Here is a 16,998-nt window from a genome sequence, read left to right on the forward strand (position 1 = left end):
TTCCGGTCTTGTGACGCTCGCATTTACTGTAAGGAAACTAACATACGACACTTGGCTAGATGTATATAATTAATGTTTTTCAAATTTAACAGCGGATTGTGGTATATCAAAGAGATATGAGGAAACATCCTGCCTACATTTTTTGCGTACCTCTGTGTGGAAATTTATCAAGATACAACGCGGAGATTGCTTTATTCTTCTGTTAATTATGCGGTTTCAGCGTCAGCGGTTAATCAGTCCCACAGCGATCCTCTTCATTCAAACACAAAACCACCCAAATATACAATACTTTACATTTTCAGAGCTGATTTTGTTCTGACTGTTATCTATAAGATCATAAGGTTTCTGACTAAACGAGATGCTCAGAGATTTCTGATAAAGCATGTGTGTTTTATTAACTTTATTTGATAACATAATTTATAACTGTAACTGTACAATTTAACGTAATGTATTTATGGTAGGTTTGCATTAATTAAAAGATCGGTGTTTGCATTCATGTGTGTTTTTATCAATGTTTCTGTTTTGTGAAAGATCTGCAGCATAAATCATTATCTGTCTATAAGCAGCGCATGTTATAATTTGCTACGAATTCTTTTGCATTAATTATCAGAATAAAACAAATATTAAAATTAGCCATGTATTAGTTGTATCATTTTACAACCCGTTTGTTTTTTTCATTTAAAAAAATGGTTGATGCAAAGTTAACTGTGTAAAATAATAAAATATGTTGTGAAAATAATGATGAAACAAACTAATGTATGTGCACAATTGAGAAATGGATACTTATGAAGATAAATCGCAGTCCACGTCTCACAAGGTAAATATTTCATTAAAAAAAAAAATAAATCAATGTAATACAAACATTTTCGAGAAATAGGTAATTAATTGTAGTTACAGTTATAAATTATCAAATAAAGTTAATAAAACACACATGCTTTATCAGAAATCTCTGAGCGTCTCGTTTGACAGTCAGAAACCTTATGATCTTATAGATAACAGTCAGAACAAAATCAGCCTTAAATTTAAATGATTTAACTGAAGACTTTTTAAGGACCCGCGGAAACCCTAAGAACATAGTTCAGTTCAGTTCAAACATTTCTGTCATGCATTTGGCAAAAAGCTTTTGTTGACGATGCATTTTATCTTTGAAACTTGAGGAAAGTGCAACTCTGGAGCATTTGTTTTTTGTGTTTGGTGATGTGATGATGATTTAAATAACAGATTTCCAAACACTCCCAACAGTGTCCCCTTGAACTTGGTACAAAGATAATCTGTTTACCATCTTGACTGAAAAATGCTGTTTTCACGGTCAGTTTTTTTATTTATTATTTGCTAATGTTAGTGAATGTTTACATTAGAGTGCACGTCCTACTACACTGAAATTAATATGAGGAGCGGCTGGAAACTAGCGACCTCTCCTGGTTGAAGACAGTATTAACATCATAAACTGAAAGCAGTCTTTATGTGACTTTACATTTCAAATATTTTAACATTGATCATCCGCGTCTAAAACGATCCAGCAGGCCGTACTAAAAGACATCGCGGGTTGTATACGGCAGTTTCAGTTTCTTATAAGCAAAGATAGATTGCATTAGTGCCCCCTTTTGTCGGCTGTCAACGTCCCTTTATCTGACACTTTTTCTTTGATGATGAATCAGCAGCCGACGGTCGTTGGATGAACTTCTCCAGAACCTCCAGATGGCCAGTCCACCCCTGCATGTAGCGCGTCACACTACAGATTATTATATAATTACAGCACAACCGTTGTGAATTTTATGACAGCACTACCAATCTCAGATTCTCACCGTCATTCATAAAAAGTCACCGGGTCGAGTAACATGTTTCAGCGAGGATTCTGCTCCGCCAACCTAACCCCCCCCCCCCCCCTTAAAAAAAAAAAAAAGAAACACGGATCTAGTGAATCACATGGTCATCCCTCAGAGGTTGGAAAATACGGAAATCCGTGGAAAAATCACATCCCTGCAAAAAGTCTGTCTTATGTTTAATCACACTATTCATTACTCAGCTGAGCTTTATAGTGCGATTTTAATCTGTATTAATATGTACAGAGTAGTGGTGTGTGTGTGTGTGTGTGTGTGTCCATCACTCAAGGATATAAAAACCTGAGATCACCTACACTGTGAGATACTATTCATACTTAGTGTAAATTGTGGCAGATCGTACTTACACCTCAATGTATTGCAGTGTTTTTCAAAACAGTAGGTAATAACATATTCTTTATATGATTCTATTGATTATAAACAGATGCTGTCTTCTAGTGTCCTTCCATGTGTCTATTCCTAAAGCCCCCTACACCTGCTCCTAATCACACTGAAGCTGCTGATCAGTAAAGCTGTTCTTGAAGCTGCAGGAAGAGACTCACTCTTCTGAGTTTGGGAACAATATGAGCTGCATGTGATTGATTCTCCAAAACATCTGATCAACGTGAGGACACCACATATAATTTTAATTATGTACATGTTAGACATTTTATTTCCATGTTTAGAATATTTTCTTATGCTTTCATTAATATAAACACCTCTCTGAGCTAATATACAATGGAATAAATGAGAAGAAATGCAGATTTGTACTCGGGTCGGACGCCTCAAAATCCACTGTTCTTACTCTCTCACTTATCTGACTGGTTTCTTTAGTAATTTTGTCTGCTAACAGTCAAGCCTTTGCTAACAAGACGAGCTATTAGCACTTAGTGTAACAGAATCCATTTAAAGGTGTTGCTAATGCAGAAACAGCTTTAACATGAACACAGAAGTCCACACATGAACAAGAAACAAAGACACACAATGTTTTACTTTCTGTATCTCTGTATCTTGATACAGCTATTGTGTTTTCTGGCTTTCTGGGTGATTTGTTTTTCACTTCACAAATATTTTACAGTGTGTCATATATAATCTTACCACAGTGTTTCCAGTTTACAGTGAGGATCCTCCAGTCCAGCACAGAGACGCTTCACTCCTGAGTCTCTTATTTTATTCCCAGACAGATTCAGTTCTCTCAGGTGTGAGGGGTTGGATCTCAGAGCTGAAGTCAGAGCAGAACAACCTTCATCTGTGACGTCACAATCTCTCAACCTGTAGAGAACAATGACACACTCTTCACTCTCTCAGATCAGATCAGTTTAGCTGTGAATCCATTAGTAAAGAAAATACAAACACAAATCACAAAACACAAATAAACATGTTTGAAGGATCACTGGACTGAGATCTAAAATGTCACAGAACAAAAACATGAGTCTGATTTAAGATAAATAATATTACTTTGTTGCACAATAGTAGTTTAAAGGGGTCATGAACTTTTGATCATAAGAGGAAACTGTGCAATAAAAACATCCTGTAAGTTTCAGAACACAAAACTTAGTCGTTAGTCTAAAAAACAGCTTATATTGAAGGCAGTCTGACAAAACTATCAGTCAATCACAGCAGTGTGTGTTTACTTCTGAGTCTGTAGTCCTCCACATCTATTCAAACACAGCGTTCTGATGTGGGGGTCAAAAACAGGACAGAAAATAATTTATTACATCTAGATTATGATGTGTTTTGATGTAAAAATCTTGACAACATTATAAGAAGACCTCAGAGAATGGTACAAAATAAAAAACAGAGGCAGTTCATGACCCCTTTAAAAATTACAATTACTTAAATTCCTTTTTTTTTTTTTGCAAAGACATTTTAAATTATTCACAAACCCAAATAATTTATTCATATGCCACTTCTCTGTCTCTGAATCCAACAGTGTCACTGATTTCATATAAAACATATCTAAATACTGACCACTAAACTCTGGACAACATCTGCAGCACTGAAGATTTACGAGCTTTAACTTTGGTTTTCTGAATGTTTTAACAGTGAAGTGATTGTTCTCAGTGATACTTACTGAACTGATCTGGATTCTTTAATCACAGGCAGCAGCTTCTGAAGAACTTTCATATTTTCAGGATTATTCTTTTCTTTAACAAATTTATCAAGACAAAACTCATTCAGTTCCTCTTCTGATGTCAACAACACAAAAAACTACAGCTGACCACTGAGATGAAGAGAGTTTGGCTTCCTTTATTCTTCCAGATGTCAGATACTGTTGTATTTCCTTCACTAGTGAACGATCACCAAGTTCATTCAGACAGTGGAACAGACTGATGGATTTCTCTGGAGAGTCAATGGTCCTGATCTTCTTCTTGATGTACTCAACTGATTTCTCATTTCTGTCAGAGCCACTTCTTTTCAGTGTCATTATTTGTTGTAGGAGAATCTGATGAGACTCCACTGACAAACCCAGAAGGAACCGCAAGAAAAGATCCAGATGTCCATTTTTACTCCGGAGGGCCTCTTTCACAGCTCTCTGATGCAGCACAGATAATGAAACATGTTCTGATGAATTGAGTTGAAACCGGTCCTTCACTTTAGACCACAAACTCTGGTCAAACACATTTCTGTTGTAGTTCATCCAGGAGAGGTGCACATATAGAGCTGCTAGATGTTCCTGAATGCTCAGATGAACAAAGCAGAAGACTTTCCCCTGATACAAGCTCAACTCCTCTCTGAAGATCTGAGTGCACAATCCTGAGTACACTGATGCTTCTCTCACATCAATGCCACACTCTCTCAGGTCCTCCTCATAGAAGATCAGGTTTCCTTTCACAAGCTGCTGAAAAGCCACTTCCCCAGTTTGAGGATCATGTCTTCATCTGTCACCTTCTTCTCATAGTGCTTCTCATGTTTGATGTTGGTCTGAAGGATCAGGGAAGTGTGTGTACATTTGAGTGAGAGTCTTGGGAATCTCTCCACTCTCTGCTGGACTCAACATCTTCTCAAGAACAGTGGCTGAGATCCAGCAGAACACTGGGATGTGGCACATGATGAAGAGGCTCCTTGATGACTTCAGGTGTGAGATGATCCTGTTGGCCAGATTCTGATCACTGATTCTCTTCCTGAAGTATTCCTCCTTCTGTGGCTCATTGAAGCCTCGTACCTCTGTCACTCGATGGACACACTCAGAGGGGACGAGATCAGCTGCTGCTGGTCTGGAGGTGATCCAGATGAGAGCAGAGGGAAGCAGATTCCCCACAATGAGGTTCATCAGCAGCACGTCCACTGAGGCTGATTCAGATATATTACACTGCTTCACATTACTCTGAAAATCCAGAGACAGACGACACTCATCCAGACCATCAAAGATGAACAGCACTTTATATTCATCACTGGATATTTCTATTTCTTTAGTTTCAGGGAAAAAGATGTGAAGAAGATCTGAAAGACTGGGTGTTTTGTCCTTCATAAGGTTGATTTCTCTGAAAGGAAGTGGAAATATGAGCTGGACGTCCTGATTCTCTTTCCCTTCAGCCCAGTCCAGGATCAACTTCTGCACAGAGACTGTTTTTCCAATGCCAGCGACTCCCTTTGTCAGCACAGTTCTGATGGCTTTGTCTTGTCCAGGTAAAGATCTAAAGATGTCACTACATTTGATGGCTGTGTCCTCTGTTGCTGCTCTCCTGGATTGTGTCTCAATCTGTCTCACCTCATGCTCATTACTGATCTCTCCACTCTCACTTTCTGTGATGTAGAGCTCTGTGTAGATCTCATTCAGGAGTGTTGGGTTTCTCTGCATCGCTGTTCCCTCATACAGACGCTCAAACTTCTTCAGCAGATTTGATCTAAAATTGTGGAGGACTTCATGCCTGGAAAATTTAAATACTGCATTATTAAATAAGCTAAGATCCTGTATTTTGTATTGTAATCAAATAATCTTCTACAGAAATATTGTACCTGAGATCAGTCTTTGTATCTTCACTCTTATAATCTAATGACTGATCCACAGAAGCCACTCTTAAAGTTCTCTGGACGATCCATAGACCAATCACTCCTCACAGACACACAGCTGGACTCTCAGAGAGAGATTAAAGTCAATCCTCTAAATTACCATATTTAACAATATTCATATACAGTTGCAATACAGTTGTAATTATTCAACCCCCCAGAAACTGCAGTACTTTACAAATAAATGCTGTTCTGAATATCCACGACTTCATAAAAAATTGCATCTGTAATAGATTACTGGCATATAAAAAGTAATAATGTCAATATGTAATTAATATTTTTGAGTTCTACCATTTTTTAATAACACAGTCATAATTATTCAACCCTTATTCAACATTGTTGTTTTAATTACTTATTTGTACGGTGGAGAGCAAAATTATCTTAAAACACAATTGAATGTTTAGAAACTCTATTAGAAAACAGAATTAGCTTCAGCTGTTACGCACACATACAGTTAGCCCATGCATGTGCTGAAGTTTGAGTAGCAAATATGACAAAGTTAACAGAGTGCTCACAAAAGCTATAGAGAAACTGTAGAGAATAAATATTTTTATTACTTTAGAAAGTCTTGGGCGATATGAAGATTTCCAAAACAAGTTCATAAAAACATAGCTGGCAGCCTTATTCCTTAGTTTAAAGTGTGTTGTATCAGAAAACCTTGGAGGGTGTTGAAGAGAAAGCACAATTTCATAAAATGTTTGATCAGAACAACTGAGGAAAAACCAGCAATGTACAGCCAAAGACTTTTAAAATGACCCGGTGAAAGGTGGAAAAACATTTCAATGCAGAGTATTAGATGAACACAAGATAAGCATGGCTTCATAATGTTGAAGATGTTGAGGCATCTTGCTGAATACCATTTTTGACCAAAAAAAAATAACGCTGACTTGAACATGCTAAAATTCATGTGGATAGACCTGTGCAGTTCTGGAAGAATGTTTTACAGAGTGATGTGACCAAACTGGAATTTTTTGACCCATGGATCAGCAGTATGTCTGGTTCAAAAAAAGGCAAAGCTTAAAAGGAGAAGAACACCATCTCCATCATCAAACACAGAGGTGGAGCAGCCCTGTTACGGAGATCTTTTACTGTTACAGGAAGTGGAAATCATGACCGTATGTAGGATATCATGGATTCTTTGAAGTATCAGGTCATTTTGGCAAGAATTGTGATGCCCTTCGTGCAAAAACTAATGATCAATGGACCTTCCTGCAGACAAAGTATGTGCAGGAAAGTATGTGATTTCGCTGGAGATGCAAAATTCTGCCACTTCCATGGCTCTTCACGGCAGGTACAGCCAGAGATTAAAAAAAATGTTATCTTTTTATCGCCTTTAACCAATTACCGGTCAGATTATTAACAACCAATAGAATATTTCTCTGAGCTCATGTCGGCAGTGTTGAAAACATGATGAAGAGGATTTAAAATGTGGAATTCCCATTGGATAATCCATGAAAAATCTTTTACAGAGATATAAAGAACAAAAAAGAAAAATCCAGATCATGCGTGTATGAGTTGGTTTGCCAGGTAAAAATACAATTAAGTGTACGCTATAGTCATAGTCCCATTAAATGATAAATAACACATATACTAAATTTCTGTAATGTTTTGTTTATTTTTAGTAAAATCAAATGTGACCTTGTTGTTTGTGACTATCGAAATGTCTGCCCAGAGTCCACACAAAACTCTTCCACTACGAGAGAAAGCTGCAGCCGCGCAGTGATTCCAGGATATCATTACATCAACAAAATGATCTTGTGGCCACGACATATTATCACACTCTCACGAGTTAATATAACATTCCCATGAATTAATATCTCTAGGCCACGATGTATTATCACATTCCCACAAGCTAATATGTTGTGGCCACCACAAAACTAGCCGAAGTGAACCAATCATGTCCCCTCCTGTTCACCGTAAATGCTTCGTTCAGCTTTTCATGGATCATCTACTCTTCCCTGTGGATAACCTCTGACCTATTCTCTGTACGATCTGAATTTTTTAAAAACTGGATATTTGCGGTATAAGAATTCAGAGGGAAGAAAAAAAATGTTGCTGTTGGAAAATACATGTCTATTAAAAAACTGCCATAAAAAATCAATTGTGTTTAAATTTTGAAATTTTATTCAATATTCAAGTTTATTATAATAATAATAATAATAATATAAATAATAATCAGAATTATGTTAAATGCCACATAATATTCAGTTTTGTTAAAATGACAAATTAAATCACATAGTTTTGTTATATTATAAGCTCCATAGGTTCAGGGATCAGTCACAGAATGTACTTGAGTGGTCTGTTCAGTCTCCAGATTTAATTCTGATTGAAATATTTGGTTGAGTTTGAAGAGAGCAGTGGCAATGTGAACACCAAAAATTCTCAGTTATCTGAAAGCTTTTTCAGGCGAGGAATGGGCCAAGATTGCAGAAGAGGTGGCAGAAGCTTCTAAGCACTTCCAAGCAGTGTTTATTAATGGTTTTAAAGAATAAAAGATTCTGAACCAAATTGGGATTTTGGGGGTTAAATAATTTTTGAATATGAACGTTTAGAGCCAATTAGATTTTCCTCATTATTTACATTCTCAGAATTACTCAAATGTGTATTAATAAACGTTCTATAATATTGTGATGATGCCATTGGTGAACTGTTTTCACAAAATTGTGTTCTCTGCAGCAAAATGTCTCACAGGTCAAGGTTGAAGAATTCTAATTGCAACTGTATTATTTAAACAATCACTTTAAAAAGCACTTCAGGATCATTTCACTTACATTTTTGTTCAAAAGATATTAAAAAGAACTGAGTGCTTTCACAAATGTGTCTCTGTGTAACACTGTATATGATAAAATATTAGACAAAGATACAAATATTTTAGCAATGTACAAGCAAATTTCTCCTATATTGTAGATAAAAATATTGTAGCCTCAACATTACTTTGATAATATAAAATGGCATAATATAATATTTATAGAAAACTGTACCTGAGATCAGTCTTTATATGTAAACTATACACTATATATGATAAAATACCAGATAAAGATTAAAAATATCTATTAAGCAATGTACAAGACAAATTTCTCCTATATTGTAGATAAAAAATACTCCATACACTATTTTGATACTTTAAAATGACATACTATAACAATATTCATATAGAAATGTACCTGAGTTTATTCTTTGAATTTCTACTTTTAAACTCTATTGGACGATCTATAGACGCATCACTTCTCACAGACACACAGCTGGACTCTGCTTCTGATCTCTTCTGATGAACTGAACTATAACAGAGAGAGATTAAAGTTAATCCTTTGATTTACCAAATTTAACAAAGTACATGCTCATTATTTAAACAATCACTTTAAAAAGCACTTCAGGATCATTTCACTTACATTTTTGTTCAAAAGATATTAAAAAGAACTGAGTGCTTTCACAAATGTCGCTCTGTGTAACACTGTATATGATAAAATATTAGATAAACATTAAAAATATCTATTAGGCAATGTTCAAGACAAATTTCTCCTATATTGTAGATAAAAATACTGTATACACTATTTTGATAATATAAAATGACATATTATAACAATATTCCTATAGAAATGTACCTGAGATCAGTCTTTGTATCTCCACTCTTAAACTCTATTGGACGATCTATAGACGCATCACTTCTCACAGACACACAGCTGGACTCTGCTCCTGATCTCTTCTGATGAACTGAACTATAACAAAACAGATTTAAACTTTAAGATAATAATCTTTTTCTTTTTTAAGGTCTTTAAGTATTTTTAATCAAAAATATTTCATGACGAGACTTTTGACCCTTTCATATAAATAAAATCTTAATTGTAACACAAAAACATGAAGGAGACTCCCATCTCTCATCATTGAAGGTGATTTAATACAGTGTTTATTCAAAGTACCTGCATCCTGGAGAAAACCTCTTGATCTGTGGATGTTTGTGTGTCCTTCATGATGAAACAGAATCTGATCTGCAGCACTGACTCTGAATAGAAATGACAAACAAACTCAATAATTGAGCTGAACGGATCCTGAGAGAAACAGATCATGAGAGCGGCGTTCACTCAGATACACAATGTTAGTCGTGTGTTAACAAATGATCAAATAAACCACACACAACACCAAACACCAATCACACCACCTTCATCTGCTTGAAAAAGAAAATATTAAAAAGACACCATTAAACACATACTTGAGTAAATCTGAAAGCGGAAGTCACTGTAAAGCACTCAGCACTCACCTTATTTACACAGATTCACAAAATCCACTGCCTTTCTATGAAGCAGCTACACGAAAATCATGGTTTAGTTCCTATGAAACACTTTGATATTCCGTATTGAATCGATTCTGGCTGTTTAAATGGAGAAACATCAACTCTAAATATCTGCTTTCACTTTTATTCGAGACACGAAAAACAATGATGACGTCACTCATCGCACCTGTATTTTTTGTTGTGTTTGTTTTTTTTCGATTTGATTTGTACACGGAGAGTTATAACTCAGAATCACATATTTATTACAGAACACAAGCAGCTCCTTCTGCTAACCCGCTCATGCATGCCGTAATCTAACTCGTCTAACCCGGTAACCCTCTGCAGTCAACCCCAAGGTGGCCCTCTAGTGGAGTCAATATGCAATTACATCATAAATGGATATAACACTACACCACATCCTCCTTTTTTCACAAAGAACAATACAAGCAATAAACCGCATATGAACCCTGGATATAGATCTTAAAGTCCTCGTAACTGGGATTTTTTTTTTATTTTATTTTTTTATACTTATAGCAAACATCTTGTCCAATAAGCAGTTCAGAAGCTTAAACATGCTTAACCTTAATTACTAGGCAAATATACAGTCAATTCATACAGTAGTCCTGAAACCTCACAGGAACTTTCACAACCCGACCACTCCTGGTGGTTGTGGTGCTGCTGTTATGTACAGATTGATCTGGCACACACTGTACAGGCTGATCTGTCACTTCATGTGCCTCTGGGATGTGAGAGTGTGTATCGTCATGGGTCTCACCCGCTGGATCAAATGTTTCTGTAGGCTTGTGAATTGTTTTCCTCAGGTGGCGCCTGTTGCGGCGGAACTGTCGTCCTGCTTTATTGACGACATTATACGATCTTGGCTCATCTCGTTTTGAAACAATAAGACCTGGTTGCCACCCCCTGTCTGTTTCAATGTGCACAGTATTTCCTGCATGCAATTCTGGAAGGCCTTTTGCTCCCACATTGTAGTGACACGCTTGCTTCTTTATACGATCTTGGAGCACCTGATGAACACCTTTGGGAGCAGTTGGTCGCAGGACTTCACTGGACACTGGTAAGGTGCTCCTCAGAACTCTTCCCATCAGAACCTGAGCTGGTGAGTAGGACATACCAGTGATTGGAGTATTTCTCAGTGAAAGGAGAGCAAGGTGATGATCCACCCCTGATTTTTTTCCGCTTTCTTTAGGACTTGTTTGACTGTTTTGATTGTTCTTTCCGCCAGCCCGTTTGACTGAGGATAGGAGGGACTTGAGTGTGTCAGCTTAATCCCCCACTTTGCAGCAAACGTCTTCATTTCATAGCTAGCAAAAGGGTACGTGATCGCACACCAGCTCTTTTGGAATGCCATGCCTAGCATACACTGCTTTCATCTTTTCAATTACTGTGTTCGCTGTCTTGTCTCTGATATTCATCACCTCAGGAAACTTTGACATATAATCAACAATCAGTAGAAATGACTGACCTCTGATTTCAAAGATGTCGGCAGCTACTTTTAACCAGGGGAGCTCTGGTATTTCATGAGAGATGAGTGGCTCTTTCTGGTTCCTGGGCTGGAACTGTTGGCATGTTGGACACATCTCAACCATCTGTTCTATGTGTTTGGTCATCCCAGGCCAATACAGAAATTTTCTGGCATGTGCTTTTGTGCGCTGCATTCCTTGGTGTGAGATATGTAGTTTCTGCAACATCTCTGTTCTCATTGACTCAGGAATCAATATTCTACCTGATACCAGCAATATGCCATCTTGCACAGCCACAGTGTGTCTGACAGGCCAGAACTGATGAATTGAGGGACTGAGTTTCTTTCTATGTGTCGGCCATCCTGTCTTTTGTGTTTTCACAAGCAACTGTAGTGTACTGTCTCTTGCAGTAGCCTCTGTAATCTGCTTCAGCATTTCTTCACTGAGAGCCTCTATTGCTTCAAGTGAATATATGACCCTTTTCATGATCATCTGTATCTGTGTGTTGGCCGTGAGCGACAGCACGTGACAGTGTATCAGGGATTAACATGTCCTTACCAGGCGTTGTACTGGACAATGAGGTCGTATTTCTGTAGCTGTAAGAGCATACGTTGGAGTCTCGCTGGTGCTTTGCTCAGTGGCTTCTTGAAGATAGCCTCCAATGGTTTATGGTCCGATTGGACATTCACACTGCGTCCGTACGTATTATTTTTGTAGCTGTAAGAGCATAAAGACAATCGACCAGTAGCTCCTTTTCAATCTGGGCGTAGTTCTTTTCTGTATCCGTTTAAAGATCTGGACGCATATGCTATTGGTTGCCCCTCCTGCAGCGACATGATCCTAAGCCACCTTTGGATGCGTCTGTTTGTATGGTGAGTGCTGTGTTGGGGTCCGTAGTACCTGAGAACTGGTGTGTTGGTCAGTGCTGTTTTGAGTGCAGACAGTGCCTCGTCGTGTTCTGGTTGCCACTGGAATGCAATGTCCTTTCTCAACAGCTGTCTGAGAGGAGCCGTGAGAGATGCTTCACCTGGAATAAATGGTGCAAGATATCTTATCATGCCCAAAAGACGCTGCAGTGCTTGTCTGTCCATGGGTGCTGGCATGCTTACTACTGCCTGTATCTTGCCGTCATCTGCTTTCACACCCTGTGGAGTTATCACATGGCCCATGAAATTTACATTGTTCACCTTGAACTGGATCTTGTCGGGGTTGAATTTCACATTGTGTTTTTTTTGCTCTCTCCATAATTTTAGCAACAATGACATCATGTTCTGTGGCAGCTGCGACAATCATATCATCAGCTACAATGTGTACACCGCCTATGTCTCTGAACACTTCATTATTGTACTGCTGGAAAACTTCACTAGCAGACTTGATACCAAATGGTAGATGTTTGAATCTGTATCTACCCCATGGTGTGTTGAACGTGCATAGTAGGGAGGATTCAGTGTCAAGTTTTGACTTGCCAGTAGCCGTCCTTTTCATCAAAGATGGAGAAAATTTTCTTTCCAGCAAGCTTGCACAGGACATCTTCAGTTGTTGGAATAGAGAAGTGTTGACGAAGAACAGCTTTATTTAGGTCACGAGGATCCAAGCATACTCGTAATGACCCATTCTTTTTTTCAGTGACAACAAGGCTGTTGACCCAAAGAGTGGGCTGGGTGACTGGCGCTATAACATCTGCTTGCAACAGCTGATCCAGTGTGTCCTTCAGTTTGCCCAGCACTGCTAAGGGAATTTTTTCTGCAGACATGTATGACTGGGATTGCTTTCGGATCGACATGAATATGATGTTCACCCGGAAACTGACGTAGCCCTTCAAAAACTGTTGGATGTTGTGCTATCAGCTCCTCTTTGGAGGTAGAATGCTTGATTACAACAGTCTCAACTCTTTTTAGCAGTTGCATCCGTTCACATGCTTCCTTGCCAAGTATTGGAATGGACGAGTGTCTGGTGATGTAAAAGGGTAAGCAAACTTGCACTTTGGGTGTGACACACTGAAGGTTGGCCACACCTTCTGGCTTTAATTTAGTTCCACCATACGCCACTAGCATAGTCGAAGTCGGTTTGCAACCAACGCTGTTTTGTGCAGAGATTGATAAATGTCGAGAGGTATAATATTGGCTTCAGCTCCAGAGTCCAATTTGAACTTCACTGTCACATTTCCAATGTCTACATCCATGTACCATGCGTTCTGTACAGAGCCACGGGTCTCTTTTAGTTCAACTGACCCGATGAATAATGAATCAACAGTGACATTTCTATTGTGTTTAGGCTTTGTGTCTTTTTGTTCAGACATGCACACTGAGGCAAAGTGATTACGTTTTCCACAGGCATGATATGTTGCGCCAAAGGCTGGACACTGTCGTGGAAGGTGAGATTTTCCACACTTTTTGCAGATGAACGAATCTGCTTTGTGCTGTTGAGATGATGTTCTTTCATATCTCTTGTTCCGTTTTGCATCTTTTGTCTTCTTTTTAATGGCATGAACAGTTTTACTCTGCTCTCCCATTGCTTGAATCTGTTTTAGCTGCCTCTGCTGCTCTACAAATGTCCAATGTTTTTTCAAGAGTCAGGTTTGTTTCTCTTAAGAGCCTCTCCTTTAAACGCTGATCACTGATACTGAACACAATCTTGTCTCTTATCATGCCAGATTCCGTTGAGCCAAATTCACAGTCCTTACTCTTTTGTTTTAGTTCTGTGACATGCTTATCGATGGTAATCGAATCAGGCATGGGGTAGGCCCAGAACTGGTGCCTTTCGAAAACAACATTCTTTCTCGGTAAGCAATACTTCTCCAGTGCAGTTACTATATCTTGTATTGTTTCATTCTCCCCATGTGGCTCAATAGACAGTGAGTTGTATACTTCTAAGGCCTCCTCTCCTAAAGCATGAAGGAGAATGGCAATTTTTACCTTTTCACTTTTTGAATCTGAACCTGTAGCAGTCATGTAAATGTTGAACCGCTGTATCCATCTTCTCCAGTTTTCACCTGTGTTCCCCGACAGGATTAATGGAGGTGGTAATCTGAACTGATCCATGGATTTTTTTTTTGGTTTTTGTTTTTTATACTATGGCAGACTCACTTAAGTCAGGATGAGCTTACTATTTACGTCAAGTCTCAGTGCTGTAAAACGCAGGCTCGAGTTCGTGAAACGACTCTTCTGACACCATGTAGTGTTTCTTCTGTTGCAGTGTATCCAATAGACTTTGTACACGGAGAATTATAACTCAGAAACCACATATTTATTACAGAACACAAGCAGCTCCTGCTGCTAACCCGCTCATGCATGCCACAGTCTAACTCGTCTAACCCGGTAACCCTCTGCAGTCAACCCCAAGGTGGCCCTCTAGTGGAGTCAATATGCAATTACATCATAAATGGATATAACACTACACCACAATATATGTGTACATGTATTGGGTTTAATATGAATGTAATCAGTACAAACTGGGCTACAATAATATGTTAATAGCATGCATGTACATGATTGTGTTTTTGAGAAAACAACGTTTATGCGTTCGTGGTTAGTAAAAAACTACAATTTTGAAGTCACTGAAATAAGGTCATAAAACACATACAGAGCGTTTGTTCACAAGACTGTCAAACCTGGAGCTTGTAGCCTAGAATTTTTGCTGCAAAATGATGTGAAAATCATCTTGTTTACTCACTCACTGAAAACAATAGATTCATTTAAAATTTCTAAGACACACTTTTGTTTCAAAAGGGCATATCATGTCATATATATCATATCAGTAGGCGTCAACTATCATGAATATTTGTGCGATTCACACCTGAGAATACAAAGACCCACATAATGAGCTGCATAATGAGCCCTTTCAGGCAGGTGAGTGACCGAGATGGAAGAGTTACAAGAAAGAATGTGAGGATAAAATAAATGTATATATTTTTAGGTTTGTAGTTTATTTAGAATATAATTATCCCACAAAATAACTTGAGATTCACTTGCGAGTGCAGTTTAAAAGTTTATTAGGAACAATCAAAGCTGACTTTCAAAGCTGAATTTTCAGCATCATTACTCCAGTCACACAATCTTTCAGAAATCATTCTAATATTCTGATTTGTTACTCAACAAAAGCATTTATTATTATTATTATTATTATTATTATTAATTTTGAAAAGAGATGATTTTTTTTATTAATTGAAAGAACAGCATCGTTTCTAACATGATTATTGTATTTATCATCACTTGTGTGCTAAATAAGTTTATATATATATAGCTTTTAAATGGTATAGTGTATATTGTTACACTTGGAGTAAGACTGGAGTAATGATGCTGAAAATTTAGCTTTGATCACAGGAATATATTAAATTGTAAAATATATTCAAATAGAAAGCAGTTATTATATATATAAATAGCAAAAATATTTCACAATATTACTGCTTTAGCAAATGCAACTTTCTGTATTTTTTGGTCAAATAAATGTAGGCTCATGTGTCATGTTGAAATATATAAATGAACGTCACATACCTGGCATTTCCAAAATGTATATTGTTTATGTGCTCTTAAGGACATACTTTTTTGAAGAGACTTTGAAGAGATGGGAGTGTGTGCCTCGCTTGGTCTTAGCTGTGTTCCAGATTCCTGAGTGGGCTGCTTATTTGCATTGGCTCGCTTTGCAACAGGTTATTATTTATCTGAAATAAAAAAACTAAGCATGCTGTTAACACAAATAAACTGCATTATTAACATTATTGTAATGGTCACTGATACTATTATTAATTTACAGGAAAAAAAGAACACAATTACCACATAGAACATTTATTGTCAGTGTTATTTACAGCTTACTTGATAGACTTTTTTTATTATTATTATTTACCCCAGAGCAGATATTGATGAATAGAAGCTTAGTTACATTCTTGAAACCACAAGCATGCTTTGTATGAAGGCCTATACAATATATATATAGTTATAAACATATATGGCTATATTTGTGAACAGAGAATAGCCTATCTCAGTAAAGTTTTGTCTAATCATTCTTACTGACATTAAGCTAGCAACATTATAACTCATATTACTTTTATATCGTATTGCTGTCTATGTTATAGAACATAAAAAAAAGAAAAAAAAACATCCTGGCATCGTCAAACATTGAGATGATGTAAATGAACCTTCATAATGTTTCACCTGATTATATATTTAGTCAGGAGTTATAGTTTGGAAAAAGTCTAACTAGTACAATGTGTACAAGTTATATGAAAACTAATACAAGTAGATTAATAATAAAAAAGACTTACTCATGTTTATCTCTTCTGGGTCAAGCCGCTTCGTTCTTCTTTCTGAAGTAATCCAAATCTAATTCCTCTCAGTGGTCTTATTGAGGAGAATTATGTCTTATTCCTCTCAGCGCGAAGTGAACAGTAACATTTAAAAAACGTGAAGTACAGTCTAGCAGC

The 16,998-nt window shown here is 37.4% G+C and overlaps 1 long non-coding RNA gene and 1 pseudogene across 1 annotated transcript; both read right to left on the reverse strand.

Annotated features, from left to right (window-relative positions):
- Positions 1-2,526: 2,526 nt before the first annotated feature.
- On the reverse strand, positions 2,527-7,779 carry LOC122144824 (annotated as a pseudogene).
- A 1,188-nt stretch (positions 7,780-8,967) lies between these two features.
- LOC109083245 lies at positions 8,968-10,298 on the reverse strand. Its single transcript, XR_006159848.1, has 4 exons — positions 10,087-10,298; positions 9,749-9,831; positions 9,434-9,547; positions 8,968-9,109 (listed from the first exon to the last, which is right to left on the reverse strand). It is a non-coding gene; the product is annotated as an uncharacterized LOC109083245 (long non-coding RNA).
- Positions 10,299-16,998: the final 6,700 nt, after the last annotated feature.

This window comes from Cyprinus carpio, unplaced genomic scaffold, assembly GCF_018340385.1.
Source record: "Cyprinus carpio isolate SPL01 unplaced genomic scaffold, ASM1834038v1 S000006768, whole genome shotgun sequence".
Taxonomy (NCBI): domain Eukaryota; kingdom Metazoa; phylum Chordata; class Actinopteri; order Cypriniformes; family Cyprinidae; genus Cyprinus; species Cyprinus carpio.